We start from the raw sequence: 12,527 nt of genomic DNA, 5'->3' as shown, positions 1-12,527 counted from the left end.
TGATATTTTATTTTTCATTTTTATTATCTGTACTGGACTCTTGTATTCATTCAAGAATTTGGTCCGACCCAAATAGCTACATGTAGCAGTGTATATAATGCATAATGCATAATCTTAGGTTTTTGCCTATAGGGATTACTTTTACCCACACTTACTTCTTTACTTGAAACTCTTTCCATGTTACTATGAACATCTGACATTGTAACATTATGTATGATAGAGAATAAGAAAATGAATAGGTCTACTTTAAGCCTTAATAAAAGTCCTCTGTCTACCCCAAAAAGACCCTAATCTCTTCTCCTCAGTTCCTTTTCAGTCTCTCTTCCCCTGTCCTCCACCCTCCTGTGTATCTCTCTCGCATTCACTCATAAGCCTTTCCTCTCACGCCTCTCTCTGTCACCTCTCACCTCCCAATGACTGGAACAAAAAAATGTCCTGATGATATTTTATGGTAATCTTTGAGGGGACGCTTCCAAACCTCCCTGCTGTGGCTGGATGAAAACAGCGATACAGCAGCCCTGAGCTGGCTGTTTGAGGAGTCAGTGGGAGTCTGTTCAGCTGGGGCCTCACTCTCACAGCCAGAGAAACTGGAGCAGGATCTGGTTGGTGTCAGGTCTCCAGTTCAACTCTCCTGGGCCTTTTTAATTTACAGTCATCTATCAAGTGTTGCTTCCATGTGAAATCTCTGGACATCTTCAGTAGCAGTCTCATTTTTGTGCACGGACACTGACACAAACCAGAAACTTTGGGAACTTACTAAATTTGCATTAAAGGAAAAGCACCCTCTTCTTGTATTATACCAGAAATGAGGATTGGTCCTGTGGTACTGGTGTTAACTTCCAGTTTTAATGTAACAACTGCACCATTTTAACCAGTTTGAGTAATGTTTGCTAACACATAACAGTGCCCAGCAGTCTTTGGATATTACTGAGCCTTTAAAAAATGACACAACATATTTGAGATTTAAGACCTCAGTAAATACTACTGGGCAACACTTTCATCTGGCTTGAGTCGAGCTAAGACGGTGCCAGTTTAAACCGCTGCAACGTTTTTTCTGCAACGTTCTGACAGTTTTATCTTGTTGTGAATCTTAAGTCTGAACCAGACTTAAAGGTCATAAAAAAGTTTTTTAATCAGCCATCAACATGAACACACCACATAACTTCAGTGGTATCAGTAAATGTAGTTGTAAATGAGGTTTGGGGATTTGGAAAATGCTCCCCATAGCCTGCTGATTGGTCTGATACATATCTAACTAGACTTGATTGGTTGTCATTTGATATTTTTGACACAGCTTGCATGATATAGACTCAGCTATGTGATGACAGAGGACCCATAAAGCAGAAACACCTGCCATGATTTTGGGTCCATGTGCACAGCTTCATATTGCTATCCAGTGACTTCAACACAGGTTAACCCTTTAAACTCAACAGTAGAAGAAGATTGACAGTGCCTGGATTAGTCTTTTTGCTTATTGTGATGTATTTTTTTTAGTATCTTATAATGTATCATGTCCTCAACCTCTGGAAGGTTATGCAGGTCAATTTTTTAAAAAAACAGACGTTTTTCATTTGATTTTACAAAATAAAAACATATTGATGCAAAACATTTTTAAGTTTAGAAACATAAACAACATATTTCGTCACACTCCATGAGTTATTTGAACTATATTTAGTTTTTGGGATATGCTCATTTTTATGAGCATAGTGCAATTGTGTGATAGATTCATCAGTCATTCATGTGGTGCCACCATGCATTTTTGTGTGGTTTTGCACCACACGCAGCATAGTATAGTGACATCATGAGCATACAAGGTGATAATTCAGAAGACAGAAGAACTTAGCTTTCTGCTGCAAAAAGAATGGATGCCTCAGCTATTATGGTTCTTATTTTAGATATTTTTAAACAGGCTCATGCAAACAATGATGTTTTGCAGCCGTCCTCGGGATGTCTGTTTTTAAGGGTTGAACACATGTTCAGGATCAGCTGTAAAAAATGGCATGTAAATCTGAAGTGAAGAAGTAGGCATGGAAGAGGTCTAGTCATCACTGATGAGTGTATCTTTCTGTGGATAGAGTGCTCATAGTGCTTTTATTGGTTTATTGCTTCCAGAGCTCTGTAGATTGCTAGCTTGTGACCTAACTGTAATGGGATGCTCTTCTTTTGTGAGCTCCAGTTTTTGACTTAAACAACTAAAACAAGTTTAATTGTACCAGACAATCTTGTCTGGTGCAGCTTTAAATGATTCCTCTGCTTATAGCTCAAGCCACATCTCTCTCTGTCTTTCTCTCTACGTGGCAGAACCAGAGAGAGGCTGAGCTCAGTGTGGTGCTGGTAAGCGGTCTGGTGCTTTTGCTGTTATATAACGAGCCTGGTCGGCTGGCTGATCACAGAACTAAAAGAGCTGTGAATACTGGCCCGGTCTGAACTGTCCGTTACATCCAGTCACCCCACTAGCCAGAAGCTGGCGGCCTGATCAGTTTTTCTTTGACCTTCATAAAAGAGCGTCCCCGCCTCTTTCTTTCTTTCTTTCCCGCTCTTTTCTTTGTTGTTGTTCCTCTTCACCCTGCAGTTTCTCTCATCTTTGGGTTCTATCCTCTAATCCCAGCTATGATAACTGTGGGATAAATCTGTCATTCCACCGGGGTATCCACTCTCTTACCCCCACCAGCTGTTTTTACAGCGTCTAGACACACATGCCGAGATTGATCAAACAAGTAGACGCTACGGTGTGCTGCTGGACAATGAGGACGTCGTTGAGTGTGGGTCTTCTTCTGCGGGAGGATTAAATAGACTCACTGCTCATCTTTGTGTCCTGAATCAGGGTTTAGAGAGGCTTTGCGTGTACGTTGTGTGTGTTTATAAAGCATTAGAGAGTTGACCTACCTGTGTGAACACTGGACACAAAAACAGGTGGTGTGTATTTATGAAGACTTGGCTTAAATCTACATTAATCTCACTATTTTTGCATTGTGTGCATACGTGTTTGTAGGCATGTATGTGTGTGTGTGTTTATAAACAGTGGAGCAAGGAAGCATATGACTCAGTCTTTCCTCCGGCTGTTAGCCAGAGACTCCCCCAGTGCAGGTCAGCGTCAGACAAACCGGTGAACTCATCAGGCGTCTTCCTGTGATAGCAAGTTTTTAATTCACTTTGTGCTGACTCTCAATATTTATTGGCCTCCTGCATGAGCTTTGGTTTCCATGTGGGCTTACTTTGCATGTCTGGGGCACATTTTGTATTCAGGATTGAGAATAAAGATGTTTACTTGGGCATGTCTGAACCCCTGAGGCACAAAACATCTTTATTTTCAGGCCATTTCCAAATCTCTCTCTCTTTGTTTTCTTTTCTTATAATAACGTTAACTTTATTTTTTGCTGATTGCAACAATTGATTAATTGAATTGCTACTGTATGCTGCACATCAAATGGTAACAAGCTTTTGCTGGAGTCCTGGAGCAGTGTGGGGAGAACAGTGGGCAAAAGTGTAATAGTGGGGTAGAGTAGACGGTGCTGGTGACGGTGTTTATGGGAACCTCAGCAGTCCCGTGTTCCCTGTTTGGTCAGCTGCACGGACGGTGTTGGTCTGAGGAGCTCTGACATCACCAGTGGAAGTGAATCCATACACACCAGTCTACAGTGTAGCAACAGGGTGGGCAAACTCAACTGCTTTAGATTACTTTCTCACAGTCCTGTTGAATGTTACGCCAAATTTAGCCCCCCACAGTTTAACTTCAAAATCAAATTTTATATTGGCAACCAGTTCCATGTTTTACTGCCAGCACAAAGGTTTTCCACTCTCTGGCCTCCAGCTGCTGACATATGGTACCATTACACTTTCACTTAGTTACAAGCAGGCTTGCAGCAGGTAAACCACCCATAACATTCAGGTTGACAAAGTTTATTTTAAAAATCTGCTGTACATGCCAGTATAAGTAAGAGTTATGTGAAGCCAAGAAAAGTAAAGGAGAGTTTCTTTCTCATAGTTCTGTGGATCATCAGTGACATGACCTTTCTTAGAAACCAGTTTGTTCGTGAAGCTTTCTGCAGTTTAGAATCTTTAAATGTTTCTCGAACATTTGTGTCCCGAAAACACCTGCAGCACAGTGTTGATCTTTGTTTCTCCATGATCCTGCCTGAAGCTAAAGGTGATTCTCTAGCAGAGGTGTGGACTCAAACAAAAACCACTTGCAGCTCAACTGTGACTTTCTTACCATTGACTTGTGACTTCTCTTGGACTTTTTCTGGGATTGACTTGATGTCCTCCCAAAGACTAAAAGTTCTGAAAGCATGTGCAGCAAATCAACTCTTTCTTTTTCTGACAGTGGATATACTTTGAACAGAAGCTAATAACTTTGCATAGCATCTGGGAAAAGGGGTGTTTGGCAGTGCAGACCATTAGACAGACAACTGATGACACCTTGATCTCCGAACCCATCGACTATCAGTCTGATGACTATGAGCCTTGTAAATAACCAATGTTCCTCTTTGCCGGCCATTTCAGCTAATCTCTTTAAGCAGCTATCTGCATATAAATTCACATTAAAAACATGTATAGAGCTAAATTGTCGCCGGACGATAGCCAGTGGGTTTCAAGAGCGCATTCCAGCCAATGTTTTCCGCCTCGTCACACAGACTGCGCTACTTGTTAATACTGCTTGTCAATACTACTCGAACTACAGACGAAGACCAGAATGCCTCTGATACCAAAATCATGTCTGTTGCTTGTAGTTTCTGCATACATATGCAGATATCTGTTTATACAGATGAATGATACTTCAAACAATTACATTACGATGTGAAGACTTCCAGATTTTCCACAGGGTTTTATAGTGGAGGCAACCTGTCTCTTCTGAGATAAACAGCACTGCTGTTAAATTCCAAAATTACTATTAAATTGTATAAAATATGAAGAAATTTTACATATTGGAAAAAGAAGAGATGTCTCTCTAAAACAGCCAAATAAAACACCCCAATGCCATTTCCTTTTTGGTTGAACATGTGAAAGAAATTGGTTTTTGATTACTATCTTCAAGCTATTCTGAGAATGGCATAGGGGATGTGGTGCACTTAGCACGCCTGTTAAACAGTTTCATGGGGTAAATTCTGACTCCGCTGTGGTCAGCAATATGCAAAACATACAGCTCAGAAATCGTAAATAACGGTAATAATATCAAAGTAATAATGCGTCAATTCATGAAGACATGTATTGAAATGTAATGACATTGTTGAGGGGCACACAACTTGTTTAAGACTCAAAACACAAAGATTAAGACTTGAACTTTACTTTTGACCCATGAGTATTGGCTTAGCAGGATTATTTTCCTGTATTAAACTGTTGATTAAAGGCCTGCTTTAACACCTCTTAAACCTCTTTATTGCTTTTCAGTACGACTGATGTGGTTTACCTGCTTTTACTGTAACCGGCTTCCCTTTTACTTTTTTACTTTTCCTTTGTTCTGTTTTAACCTCATAAAGAACTGGAACATTTTGTATCAACTTGCCTCATAAATCTTGTTAACTTTACCTGAGTCATTAACTTCAACATTAAGGAAACACGTAAAAAAAAAAAAAAAATAGCTATGCTGGCACAGATACAACATGAATGCAAGACAGATAAATGAGGGGAAGCTGGGTTAAGTTGGCTATCATTATACATCACTTTCAGCAAGTGGTTTTACTGATAAACAAGTCATACAAGAAGGCCATCTCTTGTAGTGCTCCATCTCAGCCTCTTATGAAAAGAAAGCCCTCCCTCTCCCACACAGCTTTGAATAGAGAAGTGCTCTGTGGCCACACACATCTCTGCCAGGCCGTATCTCAGTGCCAAACATTTGAGCCCTCTCCCTGTTGAAGGCCTGTGGGCCTTTGTCTCCATGTCTGATCTGCGACTCCGGTTGAGAGAGGCTCAATAGGGAAAGACCTCCCTATCGTGTTAGGCTCAGGTCTCTCTCAATAGGGGTTGTTTCTTCGGGAGCAGAGGACATTTCCATTGAAGCTGCAGCTCAGAGAACACGGGAGAAAAAAAGGAGCGGAGTGAGGAGTTTTATTTTGGAAGTAGGATTTGTGTGTTGGAGGGTAGGGAACTATGAGTAGGAAGGTCCCCTCCTCTCGTCTTATCTTAGAATCTCACAAGCTGAATCAATCATGGTTTTGTGTGAAATTACGTCATTTTTAAGTTTTCCCAGAAAGTGGAAAGGCTTTTGAGAGTTTTTGGTTCGAGTTCGTCTTTGTCAGCACGTTGACAAAAATGTCCATCTAACCAGTTATTTAGTCTCATTGTGAGTCGCAAAACCAGATTTGTTGAAAAAGGAGAGAAAAAAATACCACTAAGGAAGACATGATTTCATTTTCTTCCACTGTGCAAAAACATATTTTAAGGAATGTTCAGTGCTTTGCTAATACATGTTATATGATCTAAGATATTCCTTAAAGGTGCACTATACTGAAAACAAAACATTAATATGGCAGCAAATAACAGTTTGCTAAGCAAACATATAGTGGAAACATGGTTTCTTGATCATCAAGCATCTCTGTTCTGGTAGCTGGGACGGCCTCACATGTCTGTTAGTGCCTATTGCTGCATTCATGTAATTTCAGAAGGTTGTAGTTTCTGAGTTGGGGAGTCATTATTTCATGTTCATGTGCTTTGAGGTCGTAAAGTGGGAACAACATGGAAGCTACAAAGAAGACGGGTTACACTTTAATGCTAAGAGTGTTTAAACAAGAGCTTGATAGAGGTCTCCAGTTTATTCTTATTTTTATATATCATTTAATTTTTATATATTTTATATAGTATATTTTCATATCGTGTGTTTATATGTATTTATATACATATAATCAGATTAAAATCTCATTAAAATGCAATAAATAAATAATAAACAATAAATGAATGATAAACAAGCAATAAATAAATGCATAAACCATATGTATGCATTCATGACATCAAGTCAGCAACTACTAAAAGTACATGAGCATACATAGCTACTAGGAACAAAATAAGGAAATATATATATATATTTTTTACCCTCAGTTGCTGACTCTGTTTCCATGCTTTCCGCCATTTATGCTGCCCTGAAATGTCACACAAACAACACAACTCGGAAACTCGAATATTGTCAAAATTACCCAATTTCCCACTTGTAATTATGTAATTTTGTGTTTTTTACACAAAAACTTAAATATGAGAAAACATTTCAAAGGAGAGAAGTGCTTGAGAAAAGTATCAAAACAGTGTTAATGTTGTTACAAGAAGCCTCTGCCTATGGGTAAACGAAATCAAATAGTGACATTAAGGAATTTCACTTCAGACTGAGGAAAGGTCCTTCTGTAATGAAGGGAGTGGCTCTGCTGTCAGACTGAGCTCTGTGTGGTTGTGGCAGATGGAAATGAAAAGGTTGAGGTAGCAGACTGTTTAAACTTCCAAACCTTTCCTCTGAAAAGTTGCAACAAACCCACCCTTTGAACTCCCTGGGAAGCTCTGAACTGCATTTTATCAGTTTCAAAGAACTTGTACTTTCATCTGTCTTGTTTGGGCATCTGGCGAACTAATTAGCTGTTTCCTCTCCGCTGAATGTTTAGGGGTGGGCATGGCAGCAGTCCGAGGTTAAGGGGTGGTACTGGCCAGTGGGGAGATTGCAGGTTTGGGTTGTTACCACGGCTTCTGGAACATGGAGCTGCGGGCATCACATGTGTTGGCACAGGGTGCGGGCACTTCAGATGTGGTCAGGGACATGTGGAAGCTTTCTAGGGTTTATCCTGCCCAACCCAGTTTAGGGCTCCGGAGGGGAGAGAGAGCAGGCTTTACAGCAATTCAAACATTGGAAACCTGTACTCAGACAAACAAACAGGGATGCTTTGTGTGTATTTGAGTGTGTGAGTGCATTTTTGTTACATTTAAGGTTTGGATATGTGGGTGGGTATATTTGTCACTTTACTTTGGCTTTGAAGAATTTAAATTAAACATAGTGAAGAAAAAAAACTGACATTTGTTCTATTTCTGATAGATCAATCTCTAAATGTGTTTGCATGTTTGGCTTGTTTAAAATCACACATCCTACGGACAAGCCAAAGAGACTGTTAAGGTAATCAACAAGGATTCAGGATATGTTGGTGAAGATTCTCAGTCATCCAGGTTGTGGCTTCCGAATTCAAGTTCTGAACTGACAAAGACAAAGCCTCTTGGATTCATTCATTCAGTCATTGTCCGTGGCGGGCTATACCCTGAACAGGTCTTCAGAAATGTCTTCCAAAAACTCAAGCAAGTCCAGATGCCTAATTTGATACCTAGAAGTATGTACGTATATAGAAAATGTTTTGGCTCTAGGGGAGCAGAACTGCTAGATTGAATTTTAGGGATATTTTATGCTAAACTAAAGGCAAAAACACATCAGAGTTTAAACGCACCACTTCAAATGTCCTTCAAAGCTCACCCATCTTGGATCACCATTCTTGCAGTATATTTACCCTGGCCTGTGTTGAGACAGTGTCCTTCCTTGATACCCAAGAATGCCGACTGACGGATCCGTTGACTGAAAGAGTCAGCAGACAAGGACCTTGGGTTGGAAGAGATTGGCAGCTCTATTTACATGCTGAGGACAAGGGTGTTGCAAAGCCAACATTCAAGTCAGAAGTCAAAGAGATGTCAAATTTGGCGTCAAGGTTCCCACGCTTTCCCAGCCAAAGTCTACGAACCATGCACCGCTAATCTTTTTTGCCATGAAACCCCACCAACCCCCTGCTCCTTTCTTCCTCCGTCGCCACAGCCCGGCCCCAACCCAACCAGCCGTATCTTCAATCATAAAGTCACTCTGCAGGCCAGGGTTTCCCCCTCTGGATGGCCAAACTGCCTGCTTTTTTCTGTGGGGATGTTAATTGGTCATTTTGGGCGCAGCTCCATGGATGGTATCTATTTCACATGTGACACTGGCAGCCTTTGAGGGCTCGTAGAGCTGCGTGGGCAATTATTCTTAATGAGGCATGGGGCACTTTCACAGGTCTTTTCATCGATGTTCACCAGCTGTGTTATACAATAAATCTATTTTATACATTTGCTTCTGTAGACCACTTGACGTAAAGTGAATTGATCCATTTGATAAAAACTATTTTTGACAAAACAAAAAAATCTTATTGAAGAAATGTCCTAATTGACTAAACTTAAATAACTCTTGGAAGCTGCAGAGAGAAAAGCCTTTGCACAAGAGACAAAGAGAGAAAGGCATTACAGTATATAAAAGTGTTTCTCCATCTGTGCCTTTGTGTGTAAATCTGTAAATAGTTTAATCTTGGTGTCTGGTGGTGTAAAGTAACTAACTAGGGAGCAATATATTTATTACTGTTACTATTATATTTTTCGGTTCGTAGACTTTAACTTCATTTAGTCATACAATATAACAATAAAATCACGGGGGCTCACAAGGAATACTTTTACACTCTAGAGATATATGTAACTTAAAATATCTAACACTGGGACTAGACAAATATGATATATTCTGTTGTGTTGTGCACTTACAAACATTTTCAACAATGTTCAAACCCAGACACATATGTAATATTAATCAAGAACATGGTGTTAATGTAATTTGGTTGCTTTTGACCGTCAGTAGCGTCATATGCTCTTTTGCATGTATCAGGGCTGTGTTTGTCTGCAGAAGCTATCATGAATTGTCTTTTTATTCAGTTTAAACCACTTTTTTTTTCAATAAGCATTTTCGATCTTGGTTGTTTTTATCCGGATAGATAAACCTTTGGATGTCTAGCTTCTAGACGTAATCAGAGAAACAGGCTGAGTTAAATTTAGTGGTAGCTTGCCTCCAGCCCCTGCCATGCCAAACAGCATAAAAAACACAGATTTTTACGTTGAAACTGCTTTGTTCTGTGTTTTTACCGGTTTGAATTGCCTGGCCTAATTGTTTTTGAGAGGAAGAGACCTCTGTAGATAATAGAGCTACCTGTTAAAACCTCCTGAACAAGAAATTGACTGCAATGACGACGTCACTCTGATTTTTGTTATTATATTCACATTTGCATACATTTTGCACATGATACTGTCTGTGTCTACTAATGAAAAATTAGTGCATACCTGTGAGTTTTTTGTGGGCTTTTTTCAGTGTCCAAGTGTGGGTTTTGTTGGGATCGAACAGCTCTGACACAAAGAGTACAAGAAGAAGAATGCATCTCAGCTAATGAAAGAGCAGCGTGAGCCTGTATGAGGAATGAATCTCATTTTATAGCCTCATAATGAGCTCAGTTTTCCTCGCACAGTATTTTAAGATTCTTTTCTCCCATGTGTCCCTCATGGTCAGCTGTGGCAGACAGCAGAGCGAGCAGAGCAGTGGCGCATCGTGGGCCAGCTGCTGTTCCAAACACAAACACACACGGAGTCAGAAGTGAGCAGCTGGCTCTCTGAAAAATAGAAAATCTTTTTTGATAATTGGGGAAGGTTGTAATTCTGAGCTGCTTCTGTCTATTTGAGGTCCGTTAAGTACAGACTGCATCGAGCTTCAGACTGGGACTCAGACTTTAGTGTCTGAAATAACCAGGGTCCTTTTTCCAGTTATACTGTAAACTAAGTAACATTGTTTGTTATGTTATGTTCTCTGTTAACTTGTGATACAGTAATTCCTGATAGCTTGTAGACAGTAAACACAAAATCCATTTCTTAAGATGTTCTGCCAAAAAGGAAATAGCATGTTTTTGCTAATTTCCTTGCACTTTCCCCTCCTTTTTAGCATCATTACCCTCAAGACTCACTGAGATTGAATCTAAAACCAACACTTAGAAAACAGTATGCTTTTTTGGTTAACAAAATGTAAGACTAATAAGATCTGGAAGAGTGTCTCTGGTCTGATGTCTTTTGTCAAGACCGCCAAATTTTTATTCCAAATGTCTTATTCTGTATCATATGCTTTTTTACTTCCCTCCAACAGTGCGTTTCGTGTGATCAAGCACATTTTTCACAACCTCAGAGCTGTTTTAACACAACCAGATATACAGAAAGTGCCGGTGGCTTGGAAAAGCTGCAAGCATCTGTGGATGGGATCCAAATCAGAGACGTTTATAGTTTGGCTTTGCTTCTGTCTCAGTAGGCAGCAACAGTAGCTGGCATGTTGAAGCTGAGGCTTCACCGGGTCGCTGGTCTTTTACAGACTGAATGGAAGTAAAAATGGCCACCATATCATGCCCCACTTGCAGAGAATAGTAGAGAATACTGTTCTGTTCTCAGTTTCAACATGAACTCAATGCTTGTTGTGGTTAATTCAAAGAAAAATCTTTTCTATCTATAGCTGATGTACCTCAGTCTCACACTGTCACCTCTTTCTAATGTCTCATCAACATATGACACATCAGTGAGATCATCATCCCCTCTGTGTAAGAACCTTGCAGGTCAGAGGTCAGACTCTTCAGGATAACAGCCATGACACTAAACGTGTGCATGTTTTTCAATATTCCCATTCAGAGGTCAGGGGTGACCAACATGAAAGCCTGAGTAAAGGTCAAAGTGACACAGGTTATTAGTCTTGACCTTGTCGTGTGTGTTGTGGAGGATGTGCGTTGTTGAAAGCGGACATCACACCACAGTGTGAGCTAGCAGCGGACTGGTTGCGAGGGAGCCCCTCAGAGAGCAAACACTCTGGCTGAACAGAGGACGTGTTTGACACACCACCTCTCTCATCACTCAGGAATGTTTGAACAGAACAGATTGGTGAATTTTTTCCCAAATATGCAATTGTTCAAAGTTCAGACTGAGTTTTCAGAGGGAGCGGTAAATACCAAGAGTTCAAAAGGATCGACCATGATTAAAATGCTTAAAAGCAAGAAATGAAATATCTTAAAATACGTCATTTTATTGTTTGAAATTTTATATCATCACAGTTGAAACAATCATGACAGACGTGTAGTCCAGGTTAGAAGTTTACTTTTTCTGATGTCTGAACTGTCCAGATTCAAGATTCTCTACTTTAAGCAACAGCTAAATATTTTGGGAAAGACGCTTATTTGCTTTCTTGATGATTGTTAGATGAGAAAATTGATTCCACTTCCATATCTATCTGTTAGAAAGAAGATGGCTCGACTCAGTATTAGGGGGAGAACCCACTAGCTTGACTCAGTCAGTATCCCTAAAGCTCACGAATGAGACTATTATTGGATAAGGTACCAACAACTTGTCCCTGTGACCAACAGTCAGCAAAACCTTTGCCAGGTGACCTTCAACTGCAGAAAAGGACAATTATTGATCTTTATATCGTGATTTTTTTTTTTTTAATTAATGACGGCTTTTAATTTGTTAAACTTTACCGGAACCTGAAAAGTGGAAGCTTCACAATTTCTTTTGGCTTATGTGGTTAGCAAGATATTTTCATGTGAAAGAATGGGCTCCAACATGGAATCTCAGAGTCTCTGCTGGTTGTCTGAAATCCTGACAGTGATGATGGGGCTCCAGGAAAAAATAGTAAGATTAAACAAATGAGATTTACGAGCTTTAGAGGTGCTGGTAGGTGGATTTTGTTATTGTTGGACAAAGTCATG

The 12,527-nt window shown here is 40.0% G+C and overlaps 1 protein-coding gene across 1 annotated transcript in view; it reads left to right on the top strand.

Moving 5' to 3' along the window:
• The window catches only part of me1 (malic enzyme 1, NADP(+)-dependent, cytosolic), a 95,748-nt gene that overhangs the window by 24,281 nt on the left and 58,940 nt on the right, over nucleotides 1–12,527 (top strand). The window lies entirely within an intron of this gene.

The sequence above is a fragment of the Plectropomus leopardus genome, chromosome 7 (assembly GCF_008729295.1).
Source record: "Plectropomus leopardus isolate mb chromosome 7, YSFRI_Pleo_2.0, whole genome shotgun sequence".
NCBI lineage: Eukaryota > Metazoa > Chordata > Actinopteri > Perciformes > Serranidae > Plectropomus > Plectropomus leopardus.
The sequence above is the reverse complement of the archived record's forward strand: the minus strand, read 5'-3'. Positions and strand labels throughout refer to the sequence as shown.